This window comes from Arvicanthis niloticus, chromosome 6 (assembly GCF_011762505.2).
Source record: "Arvicanthis niloticus isolate mArvNil1 chromosome 6, mArvNil1.pat.X, whole genome shotgun sequence".
Lineage (NCBI taxonomy): Eukaryota > Metazoa > Chordata > Mammalia > Rodentia > Muridae > Arvicanthis > Arvicanthis niloticus.
The window spans coordinates 50,704,911-50,717,477 of record NC_047663.1 but is presented as its reverse complement, the minus strand read 5'-3'; the positions used below and the strand labels follow the sequence as shown (position 1 = coordinate 50,717,477).

General features: G+C 41.0%; 1 protein-coding gene across 2 annotated transcripts in view; it reads right to left on the bottom strand.

Moving 5' to 3' along the window:
* The window catches only part of LOC117710287 (NACHT, LRR and PYD domains-containing protein 1a-like), a 63,839-nt gene extending 51,818 nt beyond the window's left edge, over window positions 1-12,021 (bottom strand). For both annotated transcript variants that reach the window (XM_034505033.2, XM_076936412.1), the window contains exon 1: window positions 11,973-12,021. The gene's annotated coding sequence lies outside the window, so the exon portion shown is untranslated. The remainder of the gene's footprint in view (window positions 1-11,972) is intronic.
* Window positions 12,022-12,567: the final 546 nt, after the last annotated feature.

Sequence of the window (12,567 nt, the reverse complement as noted above, 5' to 3'; positions counted from 1 at the left end):
TAAAAGCAGTAAGGGAAAAAGTCAAGTAACATATAAAGGCAGAGCTATAAGAACTACACCAGACTTCTTACCAGAGACTATAAAAGCCAGAAGATGCTGGACTGATATCATACAGACCCTAAGGGAACACAAATGCCAGCGCAGGCTACTATACCCAGCAAATCTGCCAATTAATATAGATGGAGAAACCAAGATATTCCATGACAAGATACACAATATCTTTCCACAAATCCAGCCCTACAAAGGATAATAGATGGAAAACTCCAACACAAGGGGGGAAACTACAACCTAGAAAAAGCAAGAAAGTAAATCTTCCAACAAACTAAAACAAAAATAGCCACACAAACATAATTTAATCTCTAATAACAAAAATAACTCCAACACAAGGGGGGAAACTACAACCTAGAAAAAGCAAGAAAGTAAATCTTCCAACAAACTAAAACAAAAATAGCCACACAAACATAATTTAATCTCTAATAACAAAAATAACAGGAAGCAACAATTACTTTTCCTTAATATCTTTTAGTATCAATGGACTCAATTCCCCAATAAATGGACTGGATAGGCAAACAGGACCCATCATTTTGCTGCATACAGGAAACGCACCTCAGTGACAAAGACAGACACTACCTCCGAGTAAAAGGGTGGAAAACAATTTTCCAAGCAAATGGTCCCAAGAAACAAACTGGAGTAGCCATTCTAATAATGAATAAAATCGACTTTCAACCAAAAGTTATCAAAAAAGATAAGGAAAGACACTTTATACTCATCAAAGGAAAAATCCACCAAGATGAATGAACTTTTAATTCAGAATATCTATGCTCCAAATGCAAGGGCACCCACATTCATAAAAGAAACCTTACTAAAGCTCAAAGCACACATTGCACTTCACACAATAATAGTGGGGGACTTCAACACTCCACTCTTAGCAATGGATAGATCATGGAAACAGAAACTAAACAGAGACACAGTGACACTAACAGAAATTATGAACCAAATGGATTTAATAGATATCTATAGAATATTTCATCCTAAAACAAAAAAATATACATTTTCTCAGCACCTCATGGTACCTTCTCCAAAATAGACCATATAATTGGTCACAAAACAGGCTTCAACAGATACAAAGAGACTGAAATTATCCCTTACATCCTATCAGATCCTCAAAGACTAAAGCTGGTTTTCAATAATAACAAAAACAGTGAAAAGCCCACATAAACGTGGAAACTGAACAACACTCTCTATTCAATGATAATTTGGTCAAGGGAGAAATAAAGAATTTTGAATGTAATGAAAATGAAGGCACATCACACCAAAACTTATGGGACATAATGAAAGCAGTACTAAGAGGAAAACTCATAGCTCTAAGTGCCTACAAAAAGAAACTGGAGAGAACATACACTAGCAGCTTGACAGCACACCTGAAAGCTCTAGAACAAAAAGAAGCAAATACATCCAAGAGGAGTAGACCTTAGGAGATAATCAAACTCAGGGCTGAAATCAACCAAGTAGAAACAAAAAGAACTATACGAAGTATCAAGAAAACCAGGAGCTGGTTCTTTGGGAAAAACAACAAGATAGATAAACCCTTAGCCAGACTAACCAGAGGGCAAGAGACAGTATCAAAATTAATAAAATCAGAACTGAAAAGGGAGACATAACAACAGAAACTGAGGAAATTAAAAAAAATCATCAGATCTTACTAGAAAAGCCTATACTCAAAAAACTGGAAAATCTGGATGAAATGGACCATTTTCTAGACAGCTACTATGTACCAAAGTTAAATCAGGAGCAGATAAGGCATCTAAACTGTCCCATAAGCCCTAAAGAAATAGCAGCAGTCATTAAAACTCTCCCCACCAAAAAAAAAAAAAAAAAAAAAAAAAAAAAAAAAAAAAAAAAAGCCCAGGACCAGATGGTTTTAGTGCAGAATTCTATCAGACCTTCAAGGAAGACCTAATACCAATTCTCTATAAACTATTCTACAAATAGAAACAGAAGGAACACTACCCAATTTGTTCTGTTGATCCACAATTATCCTCATACCTAAACCACACAAAGACACAACAAGGAAAGAGAACTTCAGACCAATTTCCCTTATGAATATTGATGCAAAAATACTCAATAAAATTCTCACAAACTGAATCCAAGAACACATCAAAACAATCATCCATCATGATCAAGTAGGCTTTATTCCAGGAATGCAAGGATGGTTCAATATTCAGAAATCTGTCAACTTAATCCATGATATAAACAAACTCAAAGGAAAAAAAACCACATGATCATCTCACTAGATGCTGAGAAAGCATTTGACCAAATTCAACACCCCTCATGTAAAAGTCCTGGAAAGATCTGGAATTCAAGGCCCATACCTAAACAAAATAAAACTAATATACAGCAAGCCAGTAGCCAACTTGAAACTTGAAGCAATCTCACTAAAATCAAGGACTAGACAAGGCTGTCCACTTTCTCCCTACCTATTCAACATAGTACTGGAAATCTTAGCCAGAGCAATTAGACAAAAAAAAGTCAAAGGGATACAAATTGGAAAGGAAGAAGTCAAAATATCATTATTTGCAGATGATATGATAGTATACTTAAGTGACCCCTAAACTTCCACCAGAGAACTCCTAAACCTGATAAACAACTTCAGCAAAGTGTCTGGATATAAAATTAATTCAAACAAATCAGTAGCCTTTCTCTACTCAAAGGATAAACCGGCTGAGAAATTAGGGAAATGACACCCTTCATAATAGTCACAAATAATATATAATACCTTGGTGTTACTCTAACCAAACAAGTGAAAGATCTGTATGACAAGAGCTTCAAGTCTCTGAAGAAACAAATTGAAGATCTCAGAAGATGGAAAGATCTCCTATGCTCATGGATTGGTAGGATTAATATGGTAAAAATGGCCATATTGATGACACCAATCTACAGATTCAATTCGATCCCCATCAACATTTCAATCAATTCTTCATAGAGATAGAAAGAGCAATTTGCAAATTTATGTGGGATAACAAAAAACCCAGGATAGCGAGAACTATTCTCAACAATAAAAGAACTTCTGGGGGAATTCACCATCCTCCACTGTCAAGAGCCATAATGGAACAAGCTAATAATTAGCAGGTGATCATCCTGAAATGGCTTGCTTTGGATTATTATATAATCTCTGACAAGTGAGCCCTTATTCAGCAAGGCTGTAAGGGACTTATTTTAGGAAACATTCCTGCTATTAATATGCTTTTCCTATTATTATTTTTAAACAAATATAACAATCACTAAGCAATAGCACACCCCTTTGGAGCAGATCTCTGCAGATCCATGAAGATGTACTGTCTTGTAGTGATGCTATATAGACAAATAGATGACTTCCTAAGTCTTAATGATGATCCAATAAGAATTCCTAAAATTATATCAATGATTATTAAGCTTTTTTATAGTGGGACTGCTATTAGGTCCTTTTCTGATAGTCAAAACTGCAATGAGAACTCTGCAAGTCTCCCAAGTGTCATCAGTTAATTGCTCTTAGATAGTAACCAAAATTTCTCCTACTCAGAGCACATTCCAAGAGGTTGTAAAACAATTAACCAAAGGTCACTAATAAGGAACTCACGATTTATTATAGGTGCTAGGACAGAAGATAAAATATTGCCTGGGCTTATCTATACAAAAGTTCACTAATTTCTTAGTTATAGTTTTAAACCTTCAGTGAACCTGTGGATCTAGACAGGTGATGGATGTTTAGCCAGATAATTAATGGATGTGCATGTAAACATTCTCTGTTGTAAACTTCTATTTCAATTTATGATTTGATTTTCAGTGTGAACTTGTGATGAACTTTGTAACATGTGACCATGTACTCTGAAAGATGTATAAGTACTGAGGACAAAGAGATGAGAGTTAGTTAGAATAGGCAGATAAAATAGAGAGAATAGAGATAGAATAGGATTTTTTAACCTTTCCCCATTTAGAGTAGTATATAGAATAGAATCTTTCCCCTTTTCCAGGGACTCAGGACCTTTCCACTTTTCCCCTTAGATAGTTTTTATAGGAAGCTTTTTACACTTAGTGATAAACTCTATAATAACTTCTCTAAGTGTTTTTCTTTCTGGGACCTCAGACTAGCAGGCATAAGTTAGGGCCCAACAGTTCCTGCTGAGATAGTACAAAGGCTATTTACCTAATCCTTTGCTGTTTTTGGGCTGAGATGCTAAGTGCCAGAAACAGAAGTTTCTGGTCAGAGGATCACTGTAGGAGGAGCTAGGGTGGGAGGAGTAAGGAGAGGAAGAGGAGGAGTAAGGAAAAGGAAGAGGAGGAGCTAGGAGAGGGATGAGAGGAGAGAGAGGAGACAAGACAGGCGATCATGGAGGCAAATATTCCCGCGTGTCTGCCAGTCAAAGGTAGTTGGTATATCTAGGCTGGATATTGGGTTACACTTCTGATTGTATGGGCATCTTGTTATTGATCATTACCAAACTTATAAAGCTGTTGATTAATATTTAAGCATTAGAGTCTCAGTTTCTTACTGGGCCTGCATGGTTGGTGGGATGGTCTGGGCAATGCCCAGCCTTGAGGAGACAGCATGGAAGATTGGCAGAGCCATCTCTGGTGTCTCATGAGTGGCAGGGCTGGTGTTTCTGGCTGGCTGTTTATAGCTGTGGTGCACATGTGGCCTCTGGCCACACAACATGGAGGCTGAGCTAGGCAGAGACGCTGCAGCTTAGATAGTTGGCCTGATGGGCAGCCGTTTTTTAAAATAATTACTACAACAGATCACAGAGAGCAGATCAGCTACAGTGGCATAGTAAGTAAACTTTTCTAGCATAGATAAGTAAACTTTTATTATACAGCAACCTAACTATCTTGTAAGACAAAGTCTTACCCCCTGCTGATGCTTTTTCCCTTCCAATGCCTCAAGAAGAACCGACAAGAAGAAGAGAAAAAGAAGCTTCCCTCACTAAGCCGGGGCTGGCCCTGGCACCTGACCTCAAGCTGTACTACAGAACAATAGTGATAAAAACTACATAGTATTGGTAAGGAGACAGACCAGAAGATCAATGGAATAGAACTGAAGACCCAGAAATGAACCCACACACCTATGGTCACTTGATCTTTGACAAAGGAGCAAAACCCATATAGTGGAAAAAGGACAGCACTTTCAACAAATGGTGCTGGTTCAACTGGAGGTCAGCATGTAGAAGAATGCAAATTGATCCATTCTTATCTCCTTGTACAAAGCTCAAGTCCAAGTGGATTAAGGACCTCCACATAAAACCAGATACACTGAAACTAACAGAAGAGAAGTTGGGGAAGACCCTCGAAAACCTAGGCACAGGGGAAAAGTTCCTGAACAGAACACCTATGGCTTAGGCTTACGATCAAGAATTGACAAATGGGACCTCATATAATTGCAAAACTTCTGTAAAGCAAAGGATACTGCCAATAGGCCAAAACAGCAACCAACAGATTGGGAAAAGATCTTAACCAATCTTATATCAGATAGAGGGCTAATATCCAAAATATACAAAGAACTCAGAAATTAGACTCCAGACAATCAAATAACCATATTAAAAAATAGGGTACAGAGCTAAACAAAGAATTCTCAACCGAGAAAACTTGAATGGCCGAGAAGCACCTAAAGAAATGTTCAACATTCTTAGTCATCAGGAAAATGCAAATCAAAACAACACTGAGATTCCACCTCACACCAGTTAGAATGGCCAAGATCAAAAACTCAGGTGATAGCACATGCTGTCGAGGATGTGGAGAAAGAGGAACACTCCTCCATTGTTGGTGGGATTGCAAGCTGATACAATCACTCTGGAAATCAGTCTGGTGGTTCCTTAGAAAATTGGACATAGCATTACCTGAAGACCCAGATACACTACTCCTGGGCATATACCCAGAAGATGCTCCAACATATAACAAGGACACATGCCCCACTGTGTTCATAATAGCCTTATGTATAATAGCCAGAAGCTGGAAAGAACGCAGATGTCCTTCAACAGAGGAATGGATATAGAAAATGTGGTACATTTACACAATGGAGTATTACTCAGCTATTAAAAACAATGAATTCATGTTTTTAAAGCAAATGGATGGAGCTTGAGCATATCATCCTGAGTGAGGTAACCCAATCACAAAAGAACACACATGGTATGCATTCACTGATAATTTGATGTTAGCCCCAAGATACAACTCACATACTACATGGAGCTCATGAAGAAGGGAGACCAAAGTGTGGGTGCTTTGGTCCTTCTTAGAAAGAGTAACAAAATACTCACAGGAGAAAATAAAAAGACAAAGAATGGAACAGAAACTTAAGGAGGGGCTGTCTGGAGACCATTCCACCTGGGTATCCATCCCATGCACAGTCATCAAAGGCAGATGCTGTTGTGGATGCCAGGAAGTGCATGCTGACAGGAGCCTAATATTGCTGTCTCCTTAGAGGCTCTGGCAGAGCTTGACATACAGAGGTGGATGATTGCAGTTAACCATTGAACTGATCATGGGGTTCCCAATGGAGGAGTTAGAAGACTGAAGGAGCTGAAGGGGTTTGCAGCCCCATGGGTAGAACAACAATAGCAAACAACCAGAGCTTTCTGGGTCTAAATCACCAGCCTGGGAGCACACAGGGCTTCAGCTTTATGTGTAGGGGTTGGGGATGACCTTGTTGGGCATAGGTGGGAGAGGAGGTCCTTGGACATGTGTTGCTATTTGCCCCAGTGGGGGGAATTCGAGGGTGGGGAGATAGGAGTGGGTGGGTGGGTGGGTGGGGGGACACCTTCATAGAAGCAGGAGTAGGAGGCGGGATGGCATAGCCAGTTTCTTGGGGGGGTGTGTGGATGGGGAAAGGGGATAACATCTGAAATGTAAATAAATACAATATCCAAATTTTTTAAAAAAGAAATGTTCAAACTCCTTAATCATCATGGAAATAAATGCAAATCAAAAGAACTCTCAGGTTACATCTTACACCCACCAAAATGGCTAAGAGACAGTACATGTTGGCGAGGATGTAGAGCAAGGGGAACACTCCTGCATTGCTGGTGGGAATGCAAACTTGTACAACCACTTTGCAAATAAATTTGGTGTTTTCTCTGAAAACTGGCAATAGTTCTACCTTAAGACTCAGCTATATCATTCCTGGGCATATACTCAAAAGATGTCCAACTATACTACAGGGACACTTGCACAAGTATGTTCATAGCAGCTTTATTCATAAAAGCCAGAAACTGGAAACAACCTAGATGTCCCTCAACTGAAGAATGAATAAAGAAAATGTGGTACATTTCAATGGAATACATTTCAGCTATTAAAAACAAAGACATTATGAATTTTGCAGGTAAATGAATGGAACTTGAGCATATCATCCTGAGTGATGTAAACCAAACACAAAAGGACCAGCATGTACGGACCCACTGATAAGTGAATATGAGCCATAAAGTACAGGATTCCAGTGCTACACTCCACAAACCAAAGAAACTAAACAAGAAGGAAGGTAAAGTGATGATGCTTGAATCTCACTTAGAAGGGGAAATAAAATAGTCATAAGAGGCAGATAGAGGGAGGAAACTGTGTGGGAAAGGTGATGGGAGTGGGATTCAGGATCAGGTGTGGGGAGGAACAGGACAGAAGGCCAGCTGCCATGAAAATGAATGGAAATCTGCAACTAGTGGGGCTGAGAGGGTGGAGACATTTCGAGGACCTGCCAGAGACCTGGCATAGGAGAGGAACCTAAGAATCAATGGGGGTGACCTTAGCTGTGACTCAGCATTAGGGATATGAAACTTGAGGAGGCCACCTTCTATAGCTAGGTAGGGACCCCAGTGGAGCAATAGGGACACTGACCCACCTACAAAACTTTAAACCCCAAATTTATCCTGTTTACAAGAAATGAAGGGACAGGGGATGGATCAGAGACTGAGGGAACAGACAACCAATAACTGGCCCAACTGGAGACCCATGCCATGTGCAAGCACCAATCCCTGACACTCTTAATGGTACTGTTTTGCTTGCAGACAGGAGTCTAGCATGGCTGTCCTATGAGAGGCTCCACCTAGCAGCTGGCACAGATGGATGCAGAGACCCACAGCCCAACAGTGGATGGCACTTGTGGACTCTTATGGAAGAGTTGTGGGAAGAATGAAAGGCTCCGAAAGAGAAAGGAACTCCAGAGGAAGACCAACAGAGTCAACTAACTTGAACCCTTGGGCCTCTCAGGATCTGAGTCGCCAACCAAAGAGCATACATGGGCTGGACCTAACCCACCTCCTGCACTTCTGTAGCAGATGTGCAACTTGGTCTTCATGTGGGTCTAGAGCAATTGGAATGGGGGGCTATCCCAAAAGCTATTGCTTGTTAGTTCTAGCTGGGCTGCCTAGTTTGGCCTCACTGGTAGAGGATGCACCTAGTCCCACAGAGACTTGATGTACCAGGGTGGAGGGATACCCAGGGGACCTCCACCCTCTCAGAAGAGAAAAGGAGGAGCAATAGGGGAGAGATTGTTAGAAGGGGTGACCAGGAGGGGGCACAGTGATCAGAATCTAAATTTAATTAAAAATGAAAAAAAAGAAGGAAAAAAAAAAGAAAGAAAGCAGAACAACCTCTACACAGTCAGATCACCTTTAATCAAAACAACGGAAAGACACACATCTCTCCTGAGGAGTGGCTACTGAGTGTCCAGATGCAGGGGCTTGGGCTTTGTAGGGCAGAAGAGGGAACTCTGGGGCAGGAGTGTTTAACAGTGGACATGTTCTTTAGCATTTCACTGAATGATGCCAGTGGATCTTCTAGCTACTGTGTTGGCTTTCCTGAAAGTAACTGTGCTTAACATTATACTGAGTTGGGGGTTTCGGGACAGAACGCAGGGATGCAGGATGCATGATGGACCGTGTTGGACACTCACTACCCCATGTCCTCATCTTCTTCCTTTTCTAATATCCCACTCTAAGGAGATCAATATTTCAGCCATTACTATGACAGAGGGTGAGGTCAGTCTAAGTTCAGGCTGGCCTCTTTGAAGGAATCTTTAGAAGTCTTCTAACGCTGAGCACCACACAGGGGGAACAATACTGAGCCAAGTAAGCTAGAAGGCAAATTACCCAGAGAAAACCAAAGAGCCACATGTATGCAGGGGACAGATTGATTGATTGATTGATTGATTTCTTGGTTATTTTATTTATTTATATTTCAAATGTTATCCCCTTTTCCAGTTTCCTCTCCACAAACCCCCTCTCCCACTCTCTCCCGGTTTCTATGAGGGTGCTCCCCAACCCACCTACCACCTTAGCAGTCTCCTATTCTGGTGCATTGAGCCTCCACCAGACCAAGGGCCTCACCTCCCACTGATGACAGAAGATTTCTTAAAAGCCCTGATGAAAGGACAAAGGAATATTAGTTCTATGTCCTTGTCCAGGAGTGAACTTGGCAAGGTTAGTCTGACATTGGAGCTAGTGCCTTAGAGGAATCAAAGATGCAGTTCCTGGGGGTCCAGCTCATCTCCCTGGAATGTGGTTATCAGTGGAAAGGCAACTGTGTTGAGGTGTCCTGTTAGGAGCCATAAAGGGACAAGCTAATAACTAGCAGGTGATTTTCCTGAGATGGCCTGCTTCGGGTTATTATATAATCTGTGACAGGTTCGTTCTTACTTGTCAAGGCTGTAAGAGAATTCATTTTAGGAAAGATTCCTGTTATTAATGTGCTTTTCCTGTTATTAAACATATATAACAATAACTAGGTATTAGCACACCCCTTTGGAGCAGATTTCTGCAAATCTATGAAGATGTACTGTCTAGTAGTGATGTTGTATAGACAAATAGATGACTTCTTAAGTCTTAATGATGATCTTATAAGAATTCTTAAAATTATATCAGTGATTATTAAGCTCTTTTATAGTCAGACTGCTATTAGGTCCTTTTCTGATAGTCAAAATTGCAATGAGAACTCTGCCAGTCTCCCAAGTGTCATCAGTGATGTGTCATAAAAAGATAGAGAGGGAGATATGTTCTATGGGTGTGTGTGGTGAGATATGGGGGAAGGGAATGTCTCAGCAGGCCCATGCCGAGACATCTCTTCCCCCTGAGGAATACACAATGGTATAGTATAGAACAGAGTTTATTCAGGGCATGGGGAAGGGAGTTAAGAGGGTAGTAGAGGCAGAGAAAGGCAGACAGAGGGAATGAGTAGAGAAGTAGAGGCTGGCCATGAGCACGTGGACAGAGAGAGGGGAAGGGAATGGGAGAGAGGGGGGAAGGGAAGAGCCCAAGAAGGCAAAAGAAAGAGAGCAAGAGATCATGAGAAGAAGAGAGAGAGGAGGGGGACAAGCAGCCCCTTTTATAGTGGGCCAGGCCTACCAGGCTGTTGCCAGGTAACTGGAGAGGAGCATACCTGGCTATTGCCAGGTGACTGTGGGGTGGAGTTTAGACAGAAATGCTAACAACCAGTTAATTGCTCTTAGATAGTAACCAGACTTCCTCCTACTCAGAGCACATTCCAAGAGGTTGTAAAAAATCACAGGTCATAAAAAAGGGAACTAAGGATTTATTATAGGTACTAGGGCAGAAGATAAAAAATTGACTGGGTTTATCTATACAAAACTTCACTAATAACTACGGTTTTAAACCTTCAGTGAACCTTTGGAGCTGTGACAAGTGATGGATGTTTAGCCAGATAATTACTCCTAATGGATATGCATGCAAACATTCTCTGTTGTAAACTTCTATTTCAATTTATGATTTGAATTTTTGTTGAACTTGTGATGAACTTTTAAATATGTGATCATGCATTCTGAAAGATGTATAAATACTGAGGACAAAGAGATGAGAAAAGAATTTTTCCCTTAGAAGAGTTTTTCCCTTACTAGAATTTTTTGACTTTTCCTGCTTAGAGAAGATTTTTTTCCCTTTCCCTCCTTAGATCTTTCCACTTACCCCCTTAGATAGCTTCTATAGGAAGTTTTTTTCTAACTTAGTAATAAACTGTGTAATTACTTTTCAAAGTGTCCCTTCGTCTTCCTGCGACTTGAGACTAGTAGGCCTAAAGTTAGAGCCTCTCAGTTCCTGCTGAGATCACAAAGGTTGGTTATTCAATCCTTTGCTGTTTGAGGAAGAGGTGCTAAGTGCCAGAAACTGCAGTTTCTGGCCTCAGGATCACAGAAGACAGGTCAGCTACAGTAGCAAGGTAACTTAGACTTAGATAAATAAACTTTTTATTATTATACAGCAACCCTAAATATCTCATAAGACAAAGTCTTACCCTCCGCTGAAGCTCTTCCCCTTGCACTACCTCAAGAAGAACCACAAGAAAGAAGACTGTCCCTCTCCCCCATTCCCTGGCAGTGTCCTGCGTTTTCTTTACTGTCTGACTCAGCTCTCTGGGGACTTTGGCCACCCCATACTACCCCTTGCCATTGGTATACATGATGATATTATATATGTATATATACATATATATACACATATATGTATATATATGTATATATACATATATATACACATATATGTATATATATGTATACACACATATATCTATATCTATATCTATATCTATATCTATATCTATATCTATATCTATATCTATATAATTTTTAGTAAACTTGCTTGGCCTCATTCATCAGTTCAGCAAGACCTGCTGATCCCAGCTGCTGCTTTTGTCTTCTTCTCATCCCTGGTCCTCTCTCTCAATACCTTGCCATTCAGCCCTCTATTCCTGTAGGTTCAGGGCAGACAGGAGGGTGCAGGATAGGCTGTGACAGGAGCAGGCACATGAACCAGACAGGTGAATACAGCAGTCTATCAACCACCAGAGCTGGCCGGGAGATTCTCTTAAGCTGAGGCTGGGGCCCTCCCTGTATCCTGGCTCTTAGGACAAAGTCCCCATCTCTGCCACAATACACCATAATGGAGTCAGGCCATCCCTTATCTTCCCACAACTAAATGGTTTGGTAGACTCCGGGTCCCACTACTCACTCTGCTCTTCAGGCTCACTGATGTGTTCGTCCCTGGCCAAGGGCCTTCAACCAAAAAACAAAAGTGAAAGTGAAAAAGACTCAAAAGTGAGACGCTGCTTCCTTATCAGGAAGCCAGACATCAGGAGCTTGCGCAGATGCATTGTTCAGCTTGTTTCCTGTTAAAGTCTCTGCAGATACTTGGGTGAGAGGAACCAGGCCCAAGAGTCCAGGTTTGCAGAAGCCCTGATTGCCTGACCACAGGACTCATGTCCGAGCTCAGTTCACTTCTCCGTTAATGTGGGACCTGAGGTTTGCCAACAGGTCCAGGGTCAGCAATAGTTCCTGGATCTCTGCAGATTTGTGTTCTGGATTTCTGTGCTTCCTTTCTTTCTCTGTAGCTTGCCCAGCTACAGGCGCTTCATTTCTGTAAATGCTTCTTAGGCTGCAAATCCCAGGCCTTTTTTTCACTCCTGGACTCTCCTAAATCTCAACTCTGATACTTGATTCCCACTGCCATCACCGTTTTTTCTGTAGTTGGTTGGTGTGTGTGCATGTTCATGTGCATGTGGACTCACATGCTGTGTTTGTGTGTGGCCTGAGAGCTCATGGATTTG